At 34.8% G+C, this 27,034-nt stretch overlaps 1 protein-coding gene and 1 long non-coding RNA gene across 2 annotated transcripts in view; one reads left to right on the top strand and one right to left on the bottom strand.

Annotated features, from left to right (window-relative positions):
- The window catches only part of LOC109412018 (aquaporin AQPAe.a), a 75,896-nt gene extending 49,430 nt beyond the window's left edge, over window positions 1-26,466 (bottom strand). Inside the window, exon 1 of the mRNA XM_062851388.1 lies at window positions 25,908-26,466. The gene's annotated coding sequence lies outside the window, so the exon portion shown is untranslated. The remainder of the gene's footprint in view (window positions 1-25,907) is intronic.
- Window positions 4,333-5,250, top strand: LOC134287056 (uncharacterized). The gene is made up of 3 exons (XR_009996984.1): window positions 4,333-4,566; window positions 4,627-4,693; window positions 4,753-5,250. It is a non-coding gene; the product is annotated as an uncharacterized LOC134287056 (long non-coding RNA).
- Window positions 26,467-27,034: the final 568 nt, after the last annotated feature.

Genomic DNA, 27,034 nt, shown 5'->3' with positions numbered 1-27,034 from the left:
GAAACTATTACTAAGACTATAGACGAGTTTGTTCCGTATTTTGTAGAAAAAGTTGACAAGCTTATAACTCATGATTTCATTTATAAAGAACAATCCTCATTTTTGCGGGATAAAAAAGAATCTCTTAAACAGGGTGAAGTATTAACAATTTGTGACTTTTCAGAAAATTATTTATTTATCATTCAAAATTCAGCTCAAGGTTACCATTGGAATAATTCTCAAGCTACTATTCACCCCTTTGAAGTATACTACAGAAAAGAAAATAAGTTGGAAAACTTGAGCTTTATAATAATATCTGAAGTACTTACACACGATACAACAGCAGTTCAGTTATTTATATCAACACTGCTGGATTTCATTAAACAATCGATTGATTTCTCAAAAATTACTTTCATGTCAGATGGAGCAGCAGCTCATTATAAGAACAAAAAAAAATTGCCAGTTTGTGCAGTTTTCGGTCCAATTATGGATTGGAAGCAGAATGGCACTTCTTCGCAACTTCACATGACAAAGGTCCATGTGACGCTGTTGGAGGTACTCTCAAGCGAATGGCAAAACGAGCAAGTTTTGCTCGAGATTATGGAAACACAATCACAACTCCTCGAGAACTGGATGACTGGGCAGTTAAACAGTCAGATATACATATAACAAAATTGAATTTCTGCTTTATTTCAAATGAACAATATGCAAAAATGACGGATGAACTTGAAGAACTATACACATACAGTCACGTAAAAACAATACCTGGTACACAAAAATTTCATTCATTTGTGCCAATTTCTGAAAATCAAATTGAAGCGAAGAAGTTTTCGAATTCAAAAAATAATCCAAAAAAGTTTACTTTGTTTCAAATAGACTAAAGATCTAATATTCAAAAATCGTTACAATAGAATGTATAAAAGAAGGATGTATATATATATATTGTAGAAAAGAAAATAATTGAATACACATGTACATATGTACATATTTCATCAATACACAAGCGTTTTCATTGATATAAAACCCTAAAAGCAAATTTGTCTTGAGCCCTTTCCAATATCAACCACGTTTTCAATGTCAAGCACGTTAAGATATTAAAAAAGTAGTTGAGCCCATTAAGTTTTAATGGATTGTCATTAGGATTCTGGATACATTACTGTACGAGTTAATGCACAACACGCAAAAAAAAAATAAAATGAAAAAGTTTTTTTAGAAAAAAATTTTTTCCTTAAAAGTGCCCATCTTGTGATGTATGGCGGAAAGTTAGGCAACTATATTGTCTTTCTTGGGAAAAAAAAATCAAAACATAAAAAAGTGGGCATTTTCTGTAAATTGACTTTTAATTTTGAAAAGATATTTTTTAGCGTGTAAAACATTTTTTTATATTTTTTAAATATGTTTTCTTGAAAGCTTGGACAATTCCCTAAAAGTCCCCCATACATCACTTTTTTGTACAACTTATCATATTCGAGTTATATTTTTTGTAAAAAAACGGCTAATGCGCAACACGCTAAAAAAACTACCATGAAAAAGTTTTTGTTAGCAAAACTTTTTTTTCTTAAAAGTGCCCATCTTGTGATGTATGGAGGAAAGTTAGGCAACAATATTGACTTTCTTGGAAAAAAATTTCAAAACATAAAAAAGTGGGCATTTTCTGTAAATTGACTTTTAATTTTAAAAATATATTTTTTACCGTGTAAAAATGTATTTAGAATTTTTAAAATATTTTTTCATGAAAGCTTGGACAATTCTCTAAATGTCCCCCATACATCACTTTTTTGTACATCTTATCATATTCGAGTTATTTTTTTTGTGAAAAAAACGGTTAAAAAACTTTGACTCTTTTTAAATGTTAGTCCAGGTTAATTTTGAAAAAACAAAATATGCAAAGTTGCATGAAAAGGTAAAGTCTTGAAACCTACAAAATTTCATAACATTCTGAGGGGGTGCTGCCAACCCCGAAGACGAGTTGGTGCGAAATTCGTCAGCATGCTTATAGTTGATCGCGAAACCTCAATAAGGAAAGACCAGTTTCAATTTTCGATTGGCGTTTCAATCTCTGCTTCTTTGCCACATTTATGTTTTTTTTGCTTTCGTGTTACTATCCGAGCACTCAATCGCAGATGTCTATTATAATTTCAAATACAAAATACGTCACTTTGAGGTGTCTAGTGTTTCCAAAAAGTCAAATACGTAAGCGTTAACACGTAAACGTGTTAATTTCAACCCAAAATTTATTTATTTCTTTGAATTCGCTGTTACTTCTGTTACCTGTTACCCTCTAATATCCAAACTAAGTTAAAGCATTTTTGTAATTTTTTCTACGCTAGGAGGAAATCAAACCTTTAATATTTTTGGCTCATAGTTGAGGAGACTGCTTTACAGTGCTGAAAATGTCATTTTGACACATCCAATATCAACCAAATCCAGCTCATTCCAGGTATACAAGAAAGTCACGGGAAAATCGCTCTTTTTCGAATATTTAAGGAAAATGTCACGGACTACCTTCGAAAAATGCCAATTGATATTCACCATGAATATCATTTGCATTTTGCGAAGGTAGTCCATGACATTTATCTTAAATATTCGGAAAAGATCGATTTTTTCGTGACTTTCTTGATACACTTGGTCAAAAATCTCTCAAAAGGTTAACCTGTATTACTCCCAAGTACTCTTTGAAAGATACAGGGGATAGACAAAATGATCGGGATAGGCAAAATTTTCACTTTTCAAAAAATGTTCAATTAGCTGTAACTTTTCGAAAAGTGCATCAAATATTCTCAAATTTTTACTGTAAGTTCTTCAACTAGTTGTGTATCAGTGGACAAAATTTGGAAAAGATCGGACAATTCTTCACGAAGTTATAAGGAATTTAGAAAAAGATAAAATTATCCGATAGCCAACTTTGAGCTGTTATATCTCCGGATTCAATGAACCGATTGCAATGAAATTTTGACAATTCATGACTTATATAATGAACTCTGGAAAACATTTGAAATAACTTGAAATGTTTAACAAGTGAAAAAGTTATAGCAATTTAATTTACTTCACGATTTTTTAGTAAATTGGTCTATTTTTAATATGCATCCCATTAATTTTTCAATTTATTGGCGGCTATGTTGTTACTTTCCTTCAAAACGCATTTATTTATAAATCAATTAGAGGGAAACTAAATGATCTATAATTTGCATCTTGAATTTTGAAATGATGTTGATGTTTTGGATAATTTGGTGTTTTATTAGAAAAATAATCTAATCGTTATAATTTTCTTCCGTGTTAAGAATATTAAGTTAAGTCAATGGTTTTTCATAGTTCATTGTATAAGTCATAAATGGTCAAAATTTCATTGCAATCGGTTCATTGAACCCGGAGATATAACAGCTCAAAGTTGGCCTTCAGATAATTTTACTTTTTTTCAAAAATCTTTATAACTTCGTAAAGAATTGTCCGATCTTTTCCAAATTTTGTCCACTGATACACAACTAGTAGAAGAACTTACAGTAAAAATTTGAGAATATTTGATGCACTTTTCGAAAAGTTACAGCTAATTGAATATTTTTTGAAAAGCAAAAATTTTGCCTGTCCCGATCATTTTGTCTATCCCCTGTATCTCGATAACCAAATGTCCAATCCTAATAAAATAATAAAATAAAATAAAATTGTATAGGGTTCTACTAGGATGTTATAGCTTTCATTTGGTGCCAGGAGAACCAAAATCGGTTGACAGACGGTTATATGATACACTTGATCAAAAATCTCAAAAAGTTTAGTTGAATAAATCCTAAGTACACTTCGAAAGATATCTCTGTAATCAAATGTCCATTCCTAATAAAATTTCTGAGCAATCTACTAGGATGTTGTAGCTTTCATTTGGTGCCAAGAGAACCCAAATCGATTGACACACGGCTGAGATATTTAGTATGATACACTTTGTTTAAAAATCTCAAAAAGTTATGTTGTATTGTAACGTTCTCCAGGTGGGCCACTGAAATTTCCACCAACGTGTGGATTCTAAATCGAAATTTTAATCGTTCTCGTTATTTGAAACTCAGTTTAAGCGCCAATCGGGTTTTCCCGAATGCTGACCTTCCTGTTACGCACAAACACTTTTGCCCGGTAACACCCGCCGGTAAGTCGCAGGTTCGAAAATGAATAAATAGAAAACCGATCAAATTCCAAAATTTTACCACCACCAAAGAAAAGAAATTCAGTATAAAAATAAAAATAAAAACTAAAAGAAGAATTCTCAAATCAACAAATCTCACACTGTTAGCCGTCACGCGTCTAGCGCACCTTCAGTTAGCGCCTAGATACGCCACTGCTGCCGGTGAGTGATGATGATAGCGAGAAAGTCCTCGGCATATCTCATGATCAACCATTTGGTGAGTACCATCGATAGGAGCAAAGAGAAGGAGATAAAAAACAAACTGATGGGCAGAACAAATGATAATGTAATCAAAAGTGCATGTTCATTGCGAACCTAAGCTTATCTTCCTAATTCTGCGATTAAATTAATTTTGAATTCGTCTTAGAAGACTATTAGTATAAGTGCTAGCTGTTAGAATCCTCGTGAAGCAGTTGATATCGGTAAGCGAAATAGATTGAACTCTAATAACAGTGAATTAATATCAAACTGCTACCGTTTAGGTTTACCTCTATCATTGGACCTGATAGTCCAATTATCAATTATCTATCCTGCTCGATCCCGTACTTGGTGAGAAACAATTTGTTAAGCCTATTAAGCATTCTAGTACAAGAAAACATATATTTCAGTGTACATTAGCCCAATATTCAATAGAACGGTCCTATTAGAACATGAATGCAACATAACCCATCCAGTGCACCCCATCGGTAAGAACATCCTAGCTGATCTTTAGCTTTAGTTAATTACTAAGCAATTACACTACTTATTAGATCCCTAATTGAATGGTTAATACGCACGCGACTAAAACATCATCCAACGATTAAGCGAAGGGACTAAACGTAAGTAGTTAAAATTGTAGTAGTTTTGTATCCCAAACTCACATCCATATCACGATCAGGGGTTCGCAAAACAATGCGTACGGAGCCAATTAAGATTTTATCGAACTGGTGATATCGATTGAGTCCATTAATACGAGAAACTATTAGGTATGAAGTTAATAAGAGCTCAAATGTTGTCCAACAGGAAATTATATTCTCCCAATATCGAACTACTGGCGTTTCATTTGCCTGCAACCGGAGAATCATATTTCGGAAATCGTTCCCGTTGAAACCGTGTTTCAACACACACACTAAATTTGGCGAAAACGAATTCAAAACTTTTATTATCTACCAACATTTTATTCGCTTGTCAGAATCTCGGCCGAGAGTATGGTTTTTAATCACTTACCCCTAGATTACAGCTTATGCCTAACTTCCTACAATATACCTATCATACGCACTGGCCAGTACTGTTCAAAAGTTCGATCGACCACTGTTCTTCATGTGCACATTCTATTGTCCCAAAACCGTTTCACTGGACGTCGGAAACTGGCTTGTATCACACGCGACTCTAGCTAGCTATTGGTCACTGCTCCATCCAATCCGCTGCGACGTCGGTGCAGTCTGATTCCCGCCAATTTTGCGCGCCAACCACTGCTGATCTCTCGATTAAACCGTATCACCAAAAAACCGATCTCACGTGGGAGCTATATTTATCGAAACGAACGATATTTATTACTAGAATATTCTAGCAGCGAGCACAATAGACTTCACATCTTACATCGGTTTTTCTTCTTCCTCGGCACACGCGGTGATACTTTCTATACGGCTACTGCTTTTAGGCACTACTGTGGTACTATCGGTTTGGTCTGTTGGATGGAACCAGAGCGCACAGATTTGAGCCGATAGGAAAAAACTCTTTAGTAGACGTGGCAGGGTAGTTGCAATGAAAATTGCAATTGGCGGTCAAGCAACATGCGATCAAGCAAGCTAATGAGACTTCTTCAGGTCGGCTGGCCTGGCCCTACGGGTCGTACGGATTTGCAAGAGGCGAGTCACTCGAGCCACGCTTGCGGGCCGTTCGGTTGAAGTCTACCCGGGGAATCGATCATCCACTCTGCTGCTCGCTTGCTTGCTTGCTAATCGATGGCTTGCCTGGGATATATGCCCAGTACGGAGGGTTAGCCTAACATTAGCCTAATGTGAGACTAACTGGCCAGCATGTTAGGCTAACTTTTTGTCTCACTTTTGCCTAATGTTAGTCTAAAATTAGACAGATATGACACACTTTTGTTAGACATGTTGCAAATTCGAAACATGTTTGTTAGTCTAACATTAGACTAACGTTAGACATGTTTTAGTATGGGCTGTTAGACGAATGTTAGGCATAGATTTTATGCTGCTTGTTTTCATTCCAGCTGTCATCCGAGCAAGAAGTGTGATTGTAGTAGTGAACTTTTATCGGCGTTCACTATTACAACCGCACTTCTGCCTCGAATGAAAGCTGGACGGAACATATTTAATAAAAAAAATCGGAGCCTGTTTTAATTTTTATATTTTACTAGCTGTCCCGGCAAACGTCGTACTGCCTGCCTACTGTGTTTTTTGACACACAGCTCCGTAGGGACGTCCCCCGCAAAGTCATTTGTATGGGAGCCCCCCGTTCCAGAGACCGGAGAAGTCCCGCACCAAGCTAAGAACCTTCCCCGGCCCCACAAATATTCACATACAAAATTTCACACCGATCGGTTCAGTAGTTTCCGAATGCATAGCGGTCAGACAGACAGACAGACAGACAGACAGACAGACAGACAGACAGACAGACAGACAGACAGACAGACGGAAATTCATTTTTATATATATAGATTTTATTTCAATTTAAATTTATTTTAATTTCAATTTAAATTTAAATTTTAATTTAAAATTAAATTGAATTTAAATTTAAATTTATTTTTTTTTTAATTAAATTAAATTTAAATTTAAAATTAAAAATTTAAATTTAAATTGAAACAAAATAAAAAATTGAAATAAAATAAAAAATTAAAATTAAAACAGGCTCCGATTTTTAAAATTTAAATTTTAAAATTTAAATTTAAATTTAAATTTAAATTTAAATTTAAATTTAAATTTTAATTTTATTCCTAATTCTAATTCTAATTCTAATTCTAATTCTAATTCTAATTGTAATTGTAATTGTAATTGTAATTGTAATTGTAATTGTAATTGTAATTGTAATTGTAATTGTAATTGTAATTGTAATTGTAATTGTAATTGTAATTGTAATTGTAATTGTAATTGTAATTGTAATTGTAATTGTAATTGTAATTGTAATTGTAATTGTAATTGTAATTGTAATTGTAATTGTAATTGCAATTGTAATTGTAATTGTAATTGTAATTGTAATTGTAATTGTAATTGTAATTGTAATTGTAATTGTAATTGTAATTGTAATTGTAATTGTAATTGTAATTGTAATTGTAATTGTAATTGTAATTGTAATTGTAATTGTAATTGTAATTGTAATTGTAATTGTAATTGTAATTGTAATTGTAATTGTAATTGTAATTGTAATTGTAATTGTAATTGTAATTGTAATTGTAATTGTAATTGTAATTGTAATTGTAATTGTAATTGTAATTGTAATTGTAATTGTAATTGTAATTGTAATTGTAATTGTAATTGTAATTGTAATTGTAATTGTAATTGTAATTGTAATTGTAATTGTAATTGTAATTGTAATTGTAATTGTAATTGTAATTGTAATTGTAATTGTAATTGTAATTGTAATTGTAATTGTAATTGTAATTGTAATTGTAATTGTAATTGTAATTGTAATTGTAATTGTAATTGTAATTGTAATTGTAATTGTAATTGTAATTGTAATTGTAATTGTAATTGTAATTGTAATTGTAATTGTAATTGTAATTGTAATTGTAATTGTAATTGTAATTGTAATTGTAATTGTAATTGTAATTGTAATTGTAATTGTAATTGTAATTGTAATTGTAATTGTAATTGTAATTGTAATTGTAATTGTAATTGTAATTGTAATTGTAATTGTAATTGTAATTGTAATTGTAATTGTAATTGTAATTGTAATTGTAATTGTAATTGTAATTGTAATTGTAATTGTAATTGTAATTGTAATTGTAATTGTAATTGTAATTGTAATTGTAATTGTAATTGTAATTGTAATTGTAATTGTAATTGTAATTGTAATTGTAATTGTAATTGTAATTGTAATTGTAATTGTAATTGTAATTGTAATTGTAATTGTAATTGTAATTGTAATTGTAATTGTAATTGTAATTGTAATTGTAATTGTAATTGTAATTGTAATTGTAATTGTAATTGTAATTGTAATTGTAATTGTAATTGTAATTGTAATTGTAATTGTAATTGTAATTGTAATTGTAATTGTAATTGTAATTGTAATTGTAATTGTAATTGTAATTGTAATTGTAATTGTAATTGTAATTGTAATTGTAATTGTAATTGTAATTGTAATTGTAATTGTAATTGTAATTGTAATTGTAATTGTAATTGTAATTGTAATTGTAATTGTAATTGTAATTGTAATTGTAATTGTAATTGTAATTGTAATTGTAATTGTAATTGTAATTGTAATTGTAATTGTAATTGTAATTGTAATTGTAATTGTAATTGTAATTGTAATTGTAATTGTAATTGTAATTGTAATTGTAATTGTAATTGTAATTGTAATTGTAATTGTAATTGTAATTGTAATTGTAATTGTAATTGTAATTGTAATTGTAATTGTAATTGTAATTGTAATTGTAATTGTAATTGTAATTGTAATTGTAATTGTAATTGTAATTGTAATTGTAATTGTAATTGTAATTGTAATTGTAATTGTAATTGTAATTGTAATTGTAATTGTAATTGTAATTGTAATTGTAATTGTAATTGTAATTGTAATTGTAATTGTAATTGTAATTGTAATTGTAATTGTAATTGTAATTGTAATTGTAATTGTAATTGTAATTGTAATTGTAATTGTAATTGTAATTGTAATTGTAATTGTATTTGTAATTGTAATTGTAATTGTAATTGTAATTGTAATTGTAATTGTAATTGTAATTGTAATTGTATTTGTAATTTTAATTTTAATTTTAATTTTAATTGTAATTTTAATTGTAATTGTAATTGTAATTGTAATTGTAATTGTAATTGTATTTGTAATTTTAATTTTAATTTTAATTTTAATTTTAATTTTAATTTTAATTTTAATTTTCATTTTAATTTTAATTTTAATTTTAATTTTAATTTTAATTTTAATTTTAATTTTAATTTTAATTTTAATTTTAATTTTAATTTTAATTTTAGTTTTATTTTAATTTTAATTTTAATCAAACAAATTAAATTAAAATTAAATTAAAATTAAATTAAAATTAAATTAAAATTAAATTAAAATTAAATTAAAATTAAATTAAAATTAAATTAAAATTAAATTAAAATTAAATTAAAATTAAATTAAAATTAAATTAAAATTAAATTAAAATTAAATTAAAATTAAATTAAAATTAAATTAAAATTAAATTAAAATTAAATTAAAATTAAATTAAAATTAAATTAAAATTAAATTAAAATTAAATTAAAATTAAATTAAAATTAAATTAAAATTAAATTAAAATTAAATTAAAATTAAATTAAAATTAAATTAAAATTAAATTAAAATTAAATTAAAATTAAATTAAAATTAAATTAAAATTAAATTAAAATTAAATTAAAATTAAATTAAAATTAAATTAAAATTAAATTAAAATTAAATTAAAATTAAATTAAAATTAAATTAAAATTAAATTAAAATTAAATTAAAATTAAATTAAAATTAAATTAAAATTAAATTAAAATTAAATTAAAATTAAATTAAAATTAAATTAAAATTAAATTAAAATTAAATTAAAATTAAATTAAAATTAAATTAAAATTAAATTAAAATTAAATTAAAATTAAATTAAAATTAAATTAAAATTAAATTAAAATTAAATTAAAATTAAATTAAAATTAAATTAAAATTAAATTAAAATTAAATTAAAATTAAATTAAAATTAAATTAAAATTAAATTAAAATTAAATTAAAATTAAATTAAAATTAAATTAAAATTAAATTAAAATTAAATTAAAATTAAATTAAAATTAAATTAAAATTTAATTAAAATTAAATTAAAATTTAATTAAAATTAAATTAAAATTAAATTAAAATTAAAATTAAATTAAAATTAAATTAAAATTAAATTAAAATTAAATTAAAATTAAATTAAAATTAAATTAAAATTAAATTAAAATTAAATTAAAATTAAATTAAAATTAAATTAAAATTAAATTAAAATTAAATTAAAATTATAAAACTGAATTGAAATTGAATTAAAATTAAAGTGACTCACCGACACGATGAGGCCAAACTTAAAGGAATCGGACACTGTTTTGGTGATGACTGGTTCCGGCGACAGTGCGAAGAGAACGAACCGAACTTATTGGCCAGCAGCAGCGACGAGGAACTGACGGGTTGGACGACGGAACGACTGAAATGGTTCCTACGAGTTTAAACTAATTGAGACGCGCCAATTTTTCTCATTTTCTCGACCGACGAACGCGATTTTTAAGCTGCCGCAACTAACAGTTTTTTTCCACTGCCATTTGCTCAACTGTCAATGACGCGCGAAAAAATCGAACATTCAGCATAAATTCGGGGTTATGATTTATGCTCTCGAAAATTTTTCGATGAGCAACATAACTAACAAATGCCTAACAGTGTCGAACGCCTAACTTCCTCCGTGCTGGGTGGGTAACGATCCACGATTTTTGTTGTTTGCTCCCTGGTGCTTTCGCTCGATCCAAAGACTGGAAACTAATCCTAATGCCTAAAAGCTGTAGCCGTATAGAAAGTATCACCGCGTGTGCCGAGGAAGAAGAAAAACCGATGTAAGATGTGAAGTCTATTGTGCTCGCTGCTAGAATATTCTAGTAATAAATATCGTTCGTTTCGATAAATATAGCTCCCACGTGAGATCGGTTTTTTGGTGATACGGTTTAATCGAGAGATCAGCAGTTGTTGGCGCGCAAAATTGGCGGGAATCAGACTGCACCGACGTCGCAGCGGATTGGATGGAGCAGTGACCAATAGCTAGCTAGAGTCGCGTGTGATACAAGCCAGTTTCCGACGTCCAGTGAAACGGTTTTGGGACAATAGAATGTGCACATGAAGAACAGTGGTCGATCGAACTTTTGAACAGTACTGGCCAGTGCGTATGATAGGTATATTGTAGGAAGTTAGGCATAAGCTGTAATCTAGGGGTAAGTGATTAAAAACCATACTCTCGGCCGAGATTCTGACAAGCGAATAAAATGTTGGTAGATAATAAAAGTTTTGAATTCGTTTTCGCCAAATTTAGTGTGTGAGATTTGTTGATTTGAGAATTGTTCTTTTAGTTTTTATTTTTATTTTTATACTGAATTTCTTTTCTTTGGTGGTGGTAAAATTTTGGAATTTGATCGGTTTTCTATTTATTCATTTTCGAACCTGCGACTTACCGGCGGGTGTTACCGGGCAAAAGTGTTTGTGCGTAACAGGAAGGTCAGCATTCGGGAAAACCCGATTGGCGCTTAAGCTGAGTTTCAAATAACGAGAACGATTAAAATTTCGATTTAGAATCCACACGTTGGTGGAAATTTCAGTGGCCCACCTGGAGAAGGTTACAGTATAACTCCTAAGTACTCTTCGAAAGATATCTCGGTAACCAAATGTCCGATCGTAATAAAATTCAATAGGGTTCTACTAGGATGTTGTAGCTTCCATTTGCAACAAAGAGAATCCAAATCGGATATCAGACGGCTGAGAAACGCGCGTGATTTTTTTTTGTAACATACGCACACACACAATTGAAGATACTTTAAAACTATTTTCCTAAAAGTTATACGGACAATAAAATTATTCGTATTTTTTTTAATATTTCAACAATAATCGCAAAACCTCAAAATGTTTCGCCTCAAAGAGGCTTCAAGGAACAGTATAAAAGTGTAGGGATGGAAAATAAAAAATTGAAAAATTAAAAATCGAAATTCACTGAATAATGAATAAAAAAGAATAGTTCTGGAGCTCGATTTGAATAGGTCGTATGTGCTTTCGTCGATTAAATATTCGATCAGTTGGATTCACTTATTGTAGCGAAAACCGTTGAAATTGAACAAAGTTGATACATACAGCAGAATCCTCACAAAATAAGCTTTCCGTTCCATCATTAAAAGTCTCAAAAATATCTTCCATATTGCTACAATAACTAAAATAAACTGATCGAATTTTATATCGACAAAATCACATACGACCTATTTAAATCGAGCTCCAGAGATATTCAAAACATGTTTAAAACGATTTTAGATGACTATAAATAAAAATGAAAAAAATGAGTATTAAAGCAGTGGCTCTCAAACTTTGCCAGGCTTATTTGCAAGAATATGGTGACTTAATTTCATGTATTTTCATACACGTTTTCAAACACGTGAGCGAATTCAAAATTATTTTCCTAAATTCCGTTTTTATTTGTTCACCGTAGGAAGCCGAAAAGCAATATAATTTCAAATGACACTTACTGTGGAAAAGTTCTGATTATTAAAACAAAATCATTTGTTTTTCTAAAAAGTATGCAAGATAATGTAAGACTGATAAAGTTTTCAGATGTAACATATCGATTTTAAAAATAAGATGGGCTTGGTGGTCTAGTGGCTACCGCTTCTGATTCATATGCAGAAGGTCCTGAGTTCAATCCGTGGTCCATGATAGTCAATCGTTAGTGTATTCATAATTTCTGAAACAGTCTATATTTGGATTTCCAGCGGTATCCAAACAATTGCATATTCTAAAACAGCACGGAAACTGGGCCAAATTTAAAATATTCACAATTTTTGGTACCCGGGACCTGCTATAAAAGTGGAGCGTGCGTACCTGGTGTGATGGTTAAAGCATGTGACTATCACGCCGAGGTCCTGGGATCGAATACCACTCCTGACAAACTCGCAAAATGTGAGTTCATCTTTTGGAAAAGAAGTATAGCGTGGGCCTAGAGATGAACTAGCCTTGGGCTGAAATTCTCGTTACAACAGATTACACAGCGTAACAAAAAATAAGCCTTTTTGGTCTGTCTCAAGAGCAAACTTATGTGTCTCTGACAGATTTTGGGCCGCTGAATCCGAATCTGGGCTCAGATTTGCTTCTGTACATTACAATTTTGATCTGTACCTCAATTTATAGGGTAAAATATGCGATTTTGGGCTTTTTTGCCTGCAAGCCATTAGGCGTGGAAAGGTATTTTTTAAGCAATGGAAGGATAAATTGGTCAATTAACATCTAAATTAACGACTCATGCAAAATCTTTTGTTTTACCAAATTGTTTTACCAAATGGACAAAAAAATGTAGCGCTGTGTTAAAACAAATGTGCTTTTACCCTCTACTTCCCTTGGTTACTCTAGAGCACTATCGATTTTCGACGAGCTCGAGACAAACGGAATTAGATGAATATGCTGTAAGGAATTTCCTTACACTACCTGATAATAAACAAATGAATGAATGAATGAATATGATGCAATAGGTAAACCCAACTGCCAACTACTTGTTTCAATTGATAATCAAAATACTATTGATTCACAAGTATTTTTTTTTGTTGATTTCGGAAAAAAATAGTTAATTTGTAATAACTTTTGTTCAAGCACTGTTTTCGGAATCGCTTTCTTGTCATAGAAATAGTCGTTCAAAGTCGTGGGAAGGAAAGGGTTAAAATCAAGCTAAAGTTCGTACTGGAGCGATCAGTTAAATTAACCCTCGGATCTGGAGCTACCTATCAGTTGAAGAACTGCCAAAAGGTGAAATAAAAATCCCTTCCAAATTGATTTTAGGTATCATAATAAAATCTTAAGAATCAGAAAATAAAAAAGGAGTCTCAGAAATAAGTATTCAAAAATAAATGAAAATGAATTGAAAGCAAATTTAAAGTCACAAATTTCAGTACATTGCAGAAATTATGATGAATATTCTAGAAATCAATCAAAATCTCTCAACAGTTTCAACATTATAACAATTAAATAGTAAAAAAATGTAGTGTTGATTAGATTATAAGATCAACCAACGGTTGCGACATATACACTATGATACATAAATGAGCGAACAAACGCCGATTTTCATACAAAATGGTCAAGTTTGAGATGCTGTAACTATGGTTTGAATTGATGGATTGAGCTCATTTTTTGACACGGAACTACTAATATAATGAATTTTACGTGTACGAAGTACAAAATGTTTTCGTTCACAGGCCTTCAACGCCTTGTCACGCCCAGGCCAGTGTACTTCATACGCGTAAAATTCAGCATACACTGAAGTTTTTTTTTACGACGGTAATGGTCCCGCGTAAAAAAACCGCGTAAAAAAAACCGCGTTATTTCAAGACCCGTCGTAAAAAAAAACCGCGTTATTTCAAGACCCGTCGTAAAAAAAACCGCGTTATTTCAAAAAACGTCGTAAAAAAAGTCAAGTAACGTTAGATGTGGTGCTGACTATTTTACGCGTGTTTTTGAAAAAACGCGGATTTTTCTTACGACGGTTTTTGAAATAACGCGGTTTTTTTTACGACGGGTCTTGAAATAACGCGGTTTTTTTTAGGACGGACCGCGTAAAAAAACCGCGTAAAAAAAAAACGCGTAAAAAAAAACTTCAGTGTATTACAATCGACTCTCCACATGTCGATGTTCTACATCTCGATATCTCTCCCTATCTCGATGGATTGGTCGGTCCCTTCAATCTGCATACATTTTACCGCTCTACATGTCGATATCTCCTTATCTCGATATCTCCTCATCTCGATGTGATCTGATTCGTTTTTGTTCTATATTTTCTCTCCATATGTCGATATGCTCATATCATCAGGTTACTAGATCTCGTTTCGTACGTGCAAAACATTATGGGAATGCTAAGTGACATCTGTTTGTTGATGGTTTTTCCTAGTTACGGAGGGTTTTTCAATCTAGTGTGCATTACAAATTGGTTCTTCACTTCGATCTCTCCTTATCTCGATGGTCCCTTCAATATTGAGATGTAGAGAGTCGACTATAGTAGTTCCGTGTCAAAAATTGAGCTCAATCCATCAAAGCAAACTACATTTACAGCATCTCAAACTTGGCCATTTTCTATTTATTTGTCTAACTAACAGGCTCCATATAAGCCCCAATGATGTTTCTTAAATCTAAAGTCTAATATTACATACCTAAAGAATTACAGTCAAATAAAAAAATTAAATATAAACAATAGAAAGACTTCACTCCTCGTCTTCCTCTTCTTGGCGTAACGTCCTCACTGAGACAAAGCCTGCTTCTCAGCTTAGTGTTCTATGAGCACTTCCACAGTTATTAACTGAGAGCTTTCTCTGCCAATGACCATTTTGCATGTGTATATCGTGTGGCAGGCACGAAGATACTCTATGCCCAAGGAAGTCAAGGAAATTTCCTTTACGAAAAGATCATGGACCGACCGGGAATCGAACCCGTCACCCTCAGCATGGTCATGCTGAATACCCGTGCGTTTACCGCCTCGACTATATGGGCCCTATAAAGACTTCACTAACAGTCAAACAAAAAAAAAAAACATAAAAACTAAGTTGGCCTTGAAAAAAAAAACAAAATCTTCGGCGAAGGATGTGACGAGAAACATTAAAGTCGAACAATGAGCAAACTCTATTAAAATTACGCTGTAACCCATTTACACTCCCAAACATGCTGTAGTTCGTTCGGTTCAACGGTGGCCGCAGCATATAGTTGTTGCGAAGAGCACGAGGTTGAACATTAATGTCTATTTGTCCCAGAATAGCGGGACAGTCAATGTGTCCCTGCACAATATCTGAGATCAACAGAGCCCTAGCTGTATCTCTACGGGACGATGATGGTTCTAGGTGGATCAGTTGATAACCGTTAACGGCTCTCGTAACTTGGCAAACGATACGGATTAGACCAATGCAAACTCCGAAGAGCATATATCAAAAACCGTCGTTGAACAGACTCGATCCTTTCGACGCCGTTACTGTAGAACGGGTTCCAAACAACCGAACAGTACTCTAGTGTGGAGCGGGATAGGGCACAATACAAGGATTTTAGGCAAAAGATATCCGTGAATTTACTGGCTGATCTGAATATGAAGCCCAGAATACTGGAGGCTTTCCCGACAGCGTAGCTAATATGCTGTTTAAAAGAGAGCTGCTGCTGCTGGTCTAAAACTACACCAAGATCTTCAATTTGGCTGACGCGTTCAATTCTGGTGCCTGACAAATTATAATCAAACAGTAAGGGATGGGTTTTTGTTCTAAAACGAAATCACCAAGCACTTGGACGGATTAACTTCCATTCGGTTTAGTGCACACCATTCAGCAAACGCATTCAACTGCAGTTCATTACGTTGGAGAAAGTAGCAGTCGTCAATCGATTGAATACGAAGGTATAGTTTGGGAACATTTGCATAAGATAATCGTGGACCTTTGATCACCAAGTTTACGTAGTTAAAATAGATCAAAAAAATCAGGGGTCCCAAGTGGCTGCCCTGTGGGATACCGGACGTGGCGGCAAACAAAACGGACTGACAATCCCTATAACGACGGACAGGCGGCGACCAGTGAGGTATGATTGGAACCATTGCAGGAGAGTTCCGTGTATCCCCAGGCGAAGGCGATCAAGCTTAGCTACAGCAATACGATGGTTCAGTTTATCAAAGGCTGCAGTCAAGTCAGTGTAAACGGCATCGGTTTGAACGCGCTTCGGTGATATAGAATTTTGCACCGAAATTTAACCTCAATTTTCTCTCCGAGAGAGAAAAGAACGGCAACGAATGGGAATCAGAACAAACCACCGGAAAATGTCAAAATTCGCGTGAGAGGGAAAAGGATGGGACGAACGAGAATGAACCGAACGTTCATTCGTGACGTCACCTTGCAGAATTCTATAGGAGGTAAGGCATAGCGGATTAGTGGCCGTTGAACGGCCGGCATGAATCCATGCTGGTCGGTGCTGATGTACGATTTGCAGTGAATGAACAGCGGGTCCATGATGACGATTTTGAACAACTTGGCGATGGCACAGAGCGAAGTAATACCGCGATAGTTACCAACTTCCTGCCTGTTTCCCTTTTTGTGGACTGGGAACATGTGTGCGAACTTCCAGAAGGACGGAAATAAGCCAGTTGTCAAGGAGAGTCGAAATACGTGAAGCAATGGTAACAATAGGCAGTTGATTTGGGCTTTGAGAAATACAGATGGAATTCCACCGGGTCCCGGATTGTGCGACGTCCTGAGCTTCAGGGAAGTCCTTTTGATCATGTTCTCATCGATGTCTACGCTGCTCAGAGATTGCCTAGAGTGTGGAACTGTGCTAGCGGCGAGTGCAACGTTGTTGTCATGCAATTCCTCATCAGTGAAGACACTAGCAAATTTTGTATGAAAATCAGCGTTTGTCTGATCAATTATGCACCACAGTGTAGTTAGAGAAACGCTGTATTAAAGGAACCGTTCTTATCGTTCGAGGAAAAAAAATCATTTTGAATATTGTTTTTGTGTAACCTAAAAATGCAACATGAGAGTATCTTCCCTTCCCTTATTTTTTTTGTGAATTTTACTGGAATTGAAGGAGCTTGGTCCATATACTCACCAGCATCTCGACGTCCATCAATCTGATCCAAAAATGGTGTCCAGATGATCGAAAAATATTATATTTAGCTTTTTATTCATGCAAAAAGAATCAAAATTCGTTGAATGCAACGCAAGATATGTGAATTTTGGTAATTTCCTTACTATCAAAAACTGTAGAAAACGATTGTAGGGTAACTGGTTCCCTTATTAAGTATGTGGCTCCCATTTTCATTCTACGAAAAACAAAGGATTGAAGCGCTGTTTGTTTTGTTTCTTATTTTTGTATTTTTTGTTAGAAATGAGTACCCATGAAAACAAAAAGAACGGAATCAATCGGTGCTGTAATCGCTTGTTTTCGAAAAAGATGAATTGAATATGGGAGCGTGAGATTACTAATGGCACACATACCCTAATTATGCAACAACCGTTTTGATCGTTGATAGAAGTTCGCGGCTCGTTTGATTTTGTAAACTAGTGTTAGCGGGAGTCAAATCAAACAGTGTTCAGAACTTCAATCGCAATCGCAATCAAGTGGTATGAACGTCAATTGCTTTGCGGAAGCAGGGAATGTAATTAATAGCACCTAAATTGCCTAAATTGCATATTCTTGAAAATTACTGACAAAAAAACTGATAAAAATACATCTAAATATGAGAAACACTACAAATGACGCCTAAATCCTTTGTACCAAGTAGGGATGAAAATATATAGGTACGAATAAATCCTACCATACATGTTGATTAAAATTCTTTTTACGGACGGTGCGGCTTGGCTGTATAGGATTTCACAAAGACCAAAATGATTAATTGATCTTCAAGCATTTTAGGAATATAAGCTGTTTATGTGGAAACCAAATACTGGCACTTAAATTGACGCACATATGATGGGATATGTAATCGTTCGCGGAACCGGTTGTGCAGATTCTGGAATTTCCTTCGATGCCTGCAGGAGTTTTGTTGTCCCCTTTTCATATAGGTATCAATCATAGTCACGCATCTCATACAGAATAATCCATGACGACAATGTTCGAAAACACCACTTCGAAAAAGACAGGCAAACAACTGACTCATTCCCCCGAAAGCATATCTTGTCTGTTTGCTACCAACCAAACATTCGCTAACGAAATTCCTATCAAAGTGATAATAAGCAGACACCTTTCAATCGCCAGCAGCTGGCGCTCAACCGTGTAATCAATGTTCCTCAGAAGTCATGCAAAGTCACAGCTTGGGTTAATCGCGCGACTTAGCTTGACTCAGCCTCAATCGCATGCATCCGGTCGGAAAATCGCCGCGCCGAACCGAGAAATTACCGGCATCTTAGTCAACCATCTGGCTCATGCCAGCCATGCGCGCGATTCAAACGACATTCTAAGATCTAAGCTTAGGGAGACGTACGTACCAAGAAGGGGTTAGGGAAGTCCAGCGTGCACGCTCGCTTGACCGCAACTATCATCGCGTATGAGACACTTTATCTTACACACCGGATTCCAGGGTAGAAAATGAATACATTAGTTAAATTGTCTTTTACAATGAATAAACATGAGCTGGAAGTAGACGGTGAGGCGTTGGGGTGTGCCGTGGAGGGCAGACACTTGTCGGCTAGTTACCCGCAATTAGGCTGGATCATTGTCCGGTGTAAGTGGAATGGAAACTGAGAGTGATTTATCTAATATGGGAGATTGATTTATTCCATGTTTCGGTGTATCGTTGGACTTTATAATTAGTGTTGTAATGGATCAATTTTCGCCATTTTGTGATGCCATTTACCAACTCAAAACCAACACAGCAGTTGGGAATGATGATATCGCAGCTTAACTCATCAAGAAAGGCGACCATTTGTAGTGTAAGAACTACAAAGCGATCACCATTTTGAATGACGCCAACAAAGTGCTATCCTGGATTATCTTCCGTCGTCTGTCACCTAAAACGAATGAGCTTGAGGGAAGTTATGGACCAGATCTTCAGCGTATGGCAAATCTTCCAAAAAAGAATATTCGCACCATTCTCACTTCGGCTGTGTATACAGTACACAGATAAAAATAATGAGATTTACACGCCATGTAAACTTCAATTTAGTCATGTAAACTTAGTGTTATGATGGTTTACACGATATATCATGTAAATTTGTGTTATTTGTCATGTTAACACACAGAGACATGCTAAATTGCATGACATATAATGGAAGTTTACATGATATTTTATGACTTTTACATGATATGTCACGTAAACTTCTGTGATATCCCTCACTCCAATCATGTGCATCATATGTTACAGAAATTTACACTCTTTTATCGATCTGTGTAGGAGTAGAAGTTCGACTAATGCAACGTGTTGACGTTTCACTTATAGATTGAAATTCGATAACGACTGACAGATGTCAAGAAGCTGTCAATTGCTGCAGAAGGCAGTCAATTTGCACTTGGAAAACACTGCACTATAACTTAAGTGATTGCGAAAAACATCGCATTGCTGCTGACGTTTCATTTTGACGGAAAGCACTGCGATAACTGCAAAACTGTTGCATATTCATTTAATAGGCATTGCAGTTAAAACATTTTCAGTTATTGAGCGTCTACTGTACTGCCGTGAATCGCAAGCCAGTCCCATATGTAAAAAGTAGGTATTGAGAAAATCGTCTCTGAGATTTACAAATTCTATGTGAAACTTAAAAAATCACCATGAATCGAAAACTCCTGTGAACATCAAACGTGAAAGCGTCACTGTAAAAATTATAAAACTGGTTTAAACAGAGTTCGGTTTTGTGCTGCAGAGTACACAAGTCCGTAATGGGACTGACTTGCGATTACTTTTCATTATGGGACAATCTGACTTGGTGTTGTTTTTAGATTTTGCTGAACAAACTATATTTTTTTAATTCACGCAGCTGAAAGATCATCCGAAGAAAGATCAAAAACTACTATTAACTCAATTCAGCCCAAAATGCAGATGGGACTGACTTGCGATTCACGGCAGTGTACCTATAGCAGAAGACTTTTAATAACTGCTAATGCTTTTAAGCTGCAAAAAAAAGAAACTTGTTACCACTAATTGTTCATGGAAATATTTTAAATGGCAACAAATTATTTCCCATTGAGACGATAAAGTGCAGTAAACCCTTGAGTGTACCTCTGTACCCCGTTCAGGTAAAATCGCCTGCACTTTTTTCTACAAAAACAAATAATCGCATGTATATATTTTTCATAACTTTTTTTCTAACTCACGAAGTCTCTTTTTAATGCATACGTTATTTGCTAAGTTATCGTACCACTGCCTGTAAAAAAAAACTTCAATAAAATTGCGATAGTTTATGGATGCACTGCATCTGCAATGAGCACGACGAGAGTGTGATTGCCGAAGCGCAGGAAAGTATGGACAGGAACGATATACGTAGGTTTTATGCAACTGTCAATGGTGCGCAGCACAAGATTGCGCCAGTACCCTCCATGTGCAACGACCGAGAAGGAAATTTGCTGACAGACAAAGCAATGGTTGCAGCCAGATGGAAGGAGCACTTCGAATATTTGTTGAGTGAAGGAGCATCCAGGGACGGGATTAGCGTAATGGATGACGGTCAAGCAGTGGAACGTGGAACCTCCAACACTGGATGAGGTTAAGAAAGCTCTTAAGGAGCTGAAAAACAGCCAGGCTGCTGGGAAGGACGAGATCCCGGTCGAAGTTATAAATCACGGAAGCGAGCAGCTACATTCGTATCAGTTATCAGAAGGCCGGCTCCAGAGGCAGGTTATCTTCCATTTGGGACATTTGTGCCATCGCCATACATATAAGCCTATTTCATCATTTACCTGAGGGAGAATGGGACAAGGGATGGGAATTAGGATAGGGAAAGGTGATGAAATAGGAAGGGGTACCCTAGAAGAGAGAAGGAACGCATAAGCGCAACGAGAGCTCATAGCCCATACCACAACGGGTTTAATCAGTGCCCTGAAAAGGACACTGTAAATTGCAAAGGCGTAAAGAGAGCCTGTAGTTCATTGGAGGTAGCTTGTGACGACATGCGACTCTCAATATGACATTGAAAGGCACATCATCGAAAGCATCCGCAATATTCAAGCAAATCCAAGCAAAAACTACGTTTGAGCGAGTACTTTCTTGAAAACGTATACAACTTTGTGTAAAATAGTCACTGTGGACATCCCAAATCGGGAGGCATGTTAGCCAGATGTACATCACAGATGTAATAATCGACAATGCGTTTCAAGCATTTCAGAAAGAACGAGGTAACCAGATAAATCTGGAACTCATTCCTTCTTTATACAACGCACGCACCCTCTCGGGATAAAACTATGAAGTAATTTCTCGCCATGAAAATACCCAATGGAAAACTACAAGAGTTCAAAACATGCCTTAAATACTCAAATCCCTCTGGAGAAAAATAGGACAAACCCCCATTTGCTCCTGGAGATTTGAAGCAAGCAGAGTAAGCCGATTCTATGGCAGAAGTAAGTCGATTATATAGCAATAATTCTCGGGATTGAAGCTAGAGATTCGTAACTATACAAAATAATGGTTTATCCGGAGATATTTTGAGCTCGAACAGATCAGAGTTCCATCTAGGAATACCTCTTGCGTTCCGCACAGATCGCAGAGGACAAGCTTCTTTCAAAGCAATAGTTATGGTATACCACAATGGAGGGCATTGTAATAACAAAACCACAATGAGACTCTCTTGGAGTAGCAATGGAAGCGAGTTATCCATAAAATGTGGTCGCAACCAATTAGAACCGGCTCCCTAGTTTGTTGAGCAGGGACGCCTGAATACGCAAATTTTGCGAAGAAACATTCAAAAGTGCAAAGACGGTCAAATGGAGACTCCTCATCTGACACATGCCAATCATTCAACTCATGACAAATTCTGCTCATGAGAGTTGGGGGCTAGATGCAATTACATGTTAAGTTATCCATGAACTGTACTACCTAAGTAATCCATCAAACTGAAGCATCTCAAATTAATGTTTGAGCTACTTCATATGATGTAATCATCGTAGCAATACTGCCAAATATCAGCGAAAAGATGCTGAATACAAGAGCTTACATAGCATGCTCGAGACCCGACATTTTATTTATAATGAAAAAGGCAAAACTGGGTTCACGAGGTAACCTATACAGAAGTTACCCTATGAAAATGAACTTTTTGAAGTAGAGCCACTTGGGCTATGCACGCTTTTTACGCTGAAAATTGATCTGAGGTTTCCTAGCCGTAGCCACTACCCAAACTAGACAGGATTACACTCTTCACAATCGCAGCACAAAAAGGAAACATCAACGACAAACCAAATCGGTGTCAATTGAAAAACCCCAATGGCGAAAACAAATTAAGCGAACCCATATAGGTAGTAATGTAAGCTAATATACAACATTTGAATAATCCCGCTCTTATTTAACCTCAAATTTGAGATTTAAGAAGGGCAGCTGATTATCTCGGAGAAACGCAAGGTCCACTGCACTATTGCTCCTGTTAGCGCAGTAATGGCGTAATACTGTGGAGGACGCCCTAATTCTCCACAGGCTCCGTTTGTGGTTAGGTTTTTCTTAGACCCCCTAACCATCAATTCCTTAGCACGGTAAGCATAAAGCCGCATAACACCATGAACTAAATAGGGATCACACTACGCAGCTATCTAGGCTGATCGGGAAATGAAGTTAACATTGATGGTTACATCAGCTACATCAATCAATCCGCCAGATTATTGTAAAGATGTGGGAGGATGAATTTTGATGGCCTCATATGCCCAATCTACAAAAAATGGCACAGACTAGAGTGTGCCAATTACAGAGGAATTGCCCTGTTAAATTCGGCATATAAGATACTGTCGCGTGCCCTGTTCTACAGACTGGGACCTCTTGATGAGTCCTTTGTCGGCGAATACCAGGCTGGTTTATGTGAGAGCCGATTAACGACGGATCAAATGATTAGACTCCGGATGATCCTAGATAAATTTCCACAATATAACTTGCTGACTCACCATCTGTTCATCGTACGATTTAGTGAAAAGATATGAGCTTTCGCGGATATGTCAGAACATGGTTTTCTGGCGAAACAAATTAGGCTGATACTCACAACGCTGGATGGATTAATATTAAGTATTCAGATCGCAGACGAAGTGTCTACCTCGTTTGTGACCTTGGATGGATTGAAGCAGGATGATGCTCTTCCAAATTTGCTGATCAACATTGCTCTCGAAGAAACGATTAGGAGGTCTGGCGTGCAGATGAATGGCACTATCATCACACGGTCGCACATGCTCCTTGGCTTTGCGGACTATATTGATCGCATCGGCATCGATCGTAGGACAGTGCGGGAAGCTTATGCTCCTTTGTAGAGAGAGATAGCGAGAATTTGCTTGACGATTAACTCTACCAAGAGGAAGTACATGATAGCGTGTAGAGACAGAGGCAGGCCTAATGGTGTTAGTGCTGAGATAGTGATTGATGGGGATGTGTTTCAAGTTGTTGAAGAACTTGTTTATGTTGGAACACTTGTGACATGTGACAATGACACTTTCTGTGAAGTGAAAAAGCGTACTGCAGCTGCGAATAGGACCTTTTACGGATCACGTAACCAGCTTAGGTTCTGTTTGCAAACGCAAACAAAATTTGCTCTATATAAGACGCTGATTTTTCCGGTTGCACTCAACGGTCACGAGACGTGAACGTTAAAGGTGGTTAAAGGAGTTAGACCGTAAACCTTTCGGCGTTTTTGAGCGCAAAGTGCTGCGGACAATTCTCGGTAGGAGACAAGAAAATGAAGTGTGGCGCGGAGGCATGAATCACGAGCTGTACAAGTGTCAAAGATGCGAATATTGTGAAACGTAAAACGTACGGCAGACTACAGTGGGCTGGACACGTAGTGCGAATGTCGGAAGAATGAATAGCAAAAACAATATTCAGCAGGGAATTAGTTAGAGGTCGGCAACTTCGTGGCTGCACGCGGTCGAAGAAGATCTGCGATCCCTACACGTTCGGATCCCCAAGACCGATGAAGATGGTGCTCTACTATACGCATTGGAGTAAAGTTACTTTGTAGTTAACAAGGTATCAAGATATCATCTGCAATGCGATGTTCTAGAGTGCATCAATTGACAGTCGTTCGACGTCTGTCAGTCTTTGAAGCTAGTTAGCAAATTACATTTGGTAACTGAAATGTAAAAAAATACTGAACGCAAAAATAATCATGATTTTTTTACGCTGAAATACTATATCAGATGACAAATCAATCACCGGAACTTGCGTTAAGTTCTTGTTGGCTTAAAAGTATAGCAAGTATTGTAAATCAAAACTTGACAAGATTCGTGAATTTTAACTTAATAACTAGTTCTCCACAATTCACACGAAATGGAAATTCATTTTTTTATCACATTAGAGATGTAAGAAAACTAAATCCAGAATTGGGTTGTTTAGTGAATAAAATATTGCTATTTTTTATAGCTTAATCGAAAGAGTTCATTTTTCTGAGTATAACGTGATTTTATTGGATTCCAATACCCTTATTTTGATGGTTTAATTAACAAAACAGTTTTAATTTTCGTGGATAGAATGACAGTTCAATCGATAAAGTGACAGTTCGACCCTAACAAAAAAATTTCCCCATACAAACTTTAAATGCATTTTAAAAATAGTTCCCGGACTCCAAAAATTATGAAATTTTGGATTTCGACTAATTTTTGGGCGGAGAATCCGATTATGAAATAATCCGGATACCCCTAAAGAACCCAATTGGAACTTCCGAAAGAAAAGCGTGGAGCGCACGACATTTTAACAATCGCTTAAGGTGCTAGTACACAGGGTAACAAATTTGACCAAAAACAAATCAATGCTCAAACATTTGATTCGTTTGATTCGTTGGTTTGATTCGTTCGAATTTTCATTAGTGTCAAACAAATGTTTACTCTTGAGTTCTTTTTTTGACCCCGTGCACTCGTAACCTGGTTAGGGTTCATTCAAATATTACGTAACGCAAAAATTGACTATTTTAGACCCCCTCCATCCCCACGTAACAATTTTAGTATGGGAAATTTAGTATGAAGCGTAACACAGTGCTATAACTGACACTGAGGAAGATGACTAGTTGTAGTCGAAATACGCGTATCTGTGAAAGGATAAGCAAAATAGGGCGGAATTAAAAGGAACAAACTGGTTACACTCATTCGAAGAACAACATTTTTGTTTAGATGGGGCGTTATGCACCCTTTTCCCTAAATGGAAGAGCAACATCAATCTTCTCGATACTGGCACTCTATATTGGATAAAACGTAAACTGTAAAAAGCACTCACCTCGAGTTGTAAAGTCCCCCAAATGCTACTGCAATTGTACCCCTATGTACTTGGTCGGCACGTTTCCACTTTTTTAATTGCACCGTTCTAACAATTCGTTTCACAAATGTGTCGTATCGCACCGGTATACTTTCACTATGTGACTTTATCAGACACTATTATTGGGTATATGTACAATTGTTGTTTTCCACTTTGGCGCGTCTGCTATCTCTTGGCACAAATTACCTATAGATCACTCCAGTATCCCATTGATAACACAGCCGCTGCTATGTTTCGTAAACGCGTTCGTAACTTTAAATTGTCTTTTCCTTCCGATTTCGAAACTCTTCCATACACCGACGCTCAACTTTGTGTGATAATGTTCTGACCATCGACAACGCCGGTGATACCCGTCCAAATGTCTAACCCTTCACTCGGAGATTCGTTATGTTTTGGACTTCCCGCAATTATCTTCGTTTTATCTGGTAGGTGTAGTAGCTCTACTACCTATTGCACGAACAGAACACACTTATCTGCTGCCTCAGTGCCGGACCACATACGAACTCGCACTATTCGTGCCGGAACGACATTTTAACGCTTTTATATGAGGAGGACGATCGAGCGAGGCTCACCGCACCGGCATAGTTGGCGGGCTCGCAGTTATACAGGATGGGTTGTTAAAATATTGCTGAAGGCTTTTCGGACAAGTAAGCCAATGCGATAGATAAACTTCACTCGTTTCGGCTGCGATTTATTGTAAATGTGTACAGGTATGAGAGTAGGGTAAAAAATATAATTTGGACATGTATGTAATTTGGACAGGCACGGTGATGTATGTTTTGTTCCGAAGAGCTTATAAAAGTAGATACATCTCTATATCAATTATTGGATCAATCAGACCCTATTCTGTTGACTTACGTTGAAAATACGCTTAACAATTAAAAATTGATTTCAAAATTATCGAAATTGTAAAGTGTGTCACTAAATCCCCTCAAATGCGCAGGTATGCAAGAGGACATACACTTTACCGTCACACACAATGTGCACCTCAACATCATTGAATTAATAACAATTATTGTAAAAAAAATGAAAGCCTTATTGCAATGAGAAATGTTTAATGAAGAAGCATAAGGCAGCCAATAATCTCG

The sequence above is a fragment of the Aedes albopictus genome, chromosome 2, assembly GCF_035046485.1.
Source record: "Aedes albopictus strain Foshan chromosome 2, AalbF5, whole genome shotgun sequence".
NCBI lineage: Eukaryota > Metazoa > Arthropoda > Insecta > Diptera > Culicidae > Aedes > Aedes albopictus.
This window is presented reverse-complemented; position numbering and strand designations above follow the sequence as displayed.